This window comes from Neophocaena asiaeorientalis, unplaced genomic scaffold (genome assembly GCF_003031525.2).
Source record: "Neophocaena asiaeorientalis asiaeorientalis breed wild unplaced genomic scaffold, Neophocaena_asiaeorientalis_V1.1 scaffold1324, whole genome shotgun sequence".
NCBI classification, from domain to species: Eukaryota; Metazoa; Chordata; class Mammalia; order Artiodactyla; family Phocoenidae; genus Neophocaena; species Neophocaena asiaeorientalis.
In genome coordinates, this window is record NW_020172157.1 from 100,783 (window position 1) to 103,251 (window position 2,469).

The 2,469-nt window shown below is 48.7% G+C and overlaps 1 pseudogene; it reads left to right on the forward strand.

The window, feature by feature from the left end:
- Positions 1–2,085: 2,085 nt before the first annotated feature.
- Positions 2,086–2,469, forward strand: LOC112406179 (nuclear transport factor 2 pseudogene; annotated as a pseudogene).

Genomic DNA, 2,469 nt, shown 5'->3' on the forward strand with positions numbered 1-2,469 from the left:
TTCTAAAAGTTAAAAGTAACACAACAAAAAAATTCCTTTCATTTTCCTCACTCAAGGCCATGCTTCTCTTTGTTGTTCCCAATAAAGCCGGGACTCCTCTGATTCCTCTTTTAAATGTATATCTGGATCCCTTTTCAAATGCAAATTCGGCTTTATCTATGGTTATTTAAGGTAGATTTCAAAAACACATGCTTGGATGGCTTTTCAAACCTAGATTGTGAGTTTACTTTTGAGGACTTCCCAGACACCCTGTGCTGATCCCCGAACCAAAAGCGTTTGGGAGGTGGGGCTGTCTCCTTTTGTTCTTTAAAAGAACCCATAAACTTGTGGAGATAGGAACTGTAATGAGGTAACCAGTGGTTTCTTGCTGGTGGATACTCCCCTCATTCTTACTTCTCGCAGATCTTGAAAAAACAAAAGCCCTATTTCGGACATACCAGAGTCTATGGACTCATTTCCAAAACTAGAACAATGTGCTCTGGCATCTAATCTCCACTAGTCTCTTCCATTAAAAAAAATAATAGTAATGGACCACTACGTTGATTTAGCCATGCACAACTCACTGGGTGAAACACAGTCTAACCAGTCTTAAGACCTGTTGGGAAAGGATTTGTTGCGAGGTTCCAGGTTTAAAGGGCTCCCTGTTCTCGTTCTGAGTGGCATTCACTGAGCCCTCAGGATCTGGGCGGACAACAGTCGAAAGAAACTGAACTCGCAGATCTTTTTTTTTTTTTTTTTTTTTAAGTCCCCAGTAGGAAAGACGAGTGCAAAAGGCGCTGGGTATCAGAGATGTTGGTGGAAGTGTTAAGGAGAGGGAAGGCAAATTCGTAAAACCCGGTGAGGAGCTGTAGTCGAAGGAGAAGATGGAAGCTCAGACCCGGGGGCGATTTGCCCTTCGGCAGTGGTGCTCAACTCTGGGAGACCAGCTTTTCTTTTTCATTTGCGAATGTGAGGAATCCCCGCAGGTGCGCAACAGCGGCGGTGCAGGAAAGCCAGCGCGGAGCCACGCCTTTTCTTCTCGCTTATTCAATTTGTCATCAACAACGCATCGGAACGATCAAGAGGCAAAAACGTGTTCGCTTCCTTTTTTCAGGAGATTCCCTAGGAAAACGATTTGCTTTTTAAATTTCTTTGAACAACCTTTCGCCCTAGAAATGGGAGAACTGAAATTCTGGTTAATTCTGATTTCAAATATCTGCGTGGCAATTTGGGAATAAACATTCATCCCCAAGGCCTCTCCCATTCATCTATGGGAGAGGGGAGGAACTACCTAAGACCCCGTAATGTCACCCCTCCAAGGGTGATAGGGCCAGCGCGAGCCCTTCTTACGGCGGTGTCACGGAACCAAAGTTGGTGACCGGTGGTTACCGACAGTGGCGGGCGGTTCCTGGGTCCAGCCGTCTGCCGGAGTAGCCTGTTTGAGATACAGCGCCCACCCTTAGAAATTCCCGCGCGGGCGCCTATGTACTTGGCAGGATGCACACCTCCCCGATCCTCGCCTTCCCAGCCCGAAGAGCGACGGCAGAGAGGCCACTGTTCTAGACCCTCCCTTGCGGCCAGCCCACCCCTCCCTAGGCTTCAGGGCCTTTGTAAGGCGCGACCACCTGCGTCAGAGAACGAACGTGGCACTGGCGGAGCTGACCCCCAGAAACTCCTGGATCCCGGGCGGGGGCCACCGGTGGAGATGGCGTGGGAGTAGGAGGAATTACGCAAGGCGGGAGGGTTCAGTGGAGAAAGCAAGGGAGAAGTCCAAGGGCTTGGAGTGTCCGGCTTCCAGCAATGGGAAGGCTCTGTAATTAACAGAGAGACAAGGCAATGGTCCCTGTAAAGAGTCCCGGAAATGAGGGGTCAGATGTACTTGCTGTGTCCCTAGAAATTCCTCAAATGAGGCTGTTAACTTTTCCAGGCTTTTTCAACTCAGTTAAGGAGTCTGATACTGGATAATTTCTGAGCATTTATCAGGGTGTTAGCTCTGTACTACTAGAGTAAGTAAATTTTAAAACAAACGAACAGACAGACCGTGCTGGGTTGCTGTCGCCATCGTTGCAGCCCCTTGGGTCTCAACAAGACCGGTGATGCTCCAGAATGGGAGACAAGCCAGTTCGGGAGCAGATTGTATCCAGTTTCATTCAACATTACTACCGGTTATTTGATAACGACAGAACCCAACCAGGCACAATTTATATTGACACACCGTGTCTTACCTGGAAAGGACAGCAGTTTCAGGGGAAAGCTGCCATCGTGGAGAAATTGTCTAGCTTCCATGCCTCAAAATCCAGCACAGCATCACGGCTCAGCATCATCAGCCCATGCCAGAGAGCTGCATCAGCAACACAGTTGGAGCCCAGCTCAACGCAAGTGAAGACCCTACCACGGGGTTCCATCAGATGTTCCTATTAAAGAACATCAACTGATGCTTGGGTTTGCACCCATGACAGGTTCAGTCTTGCCCTGCACAACTTGGGCTAA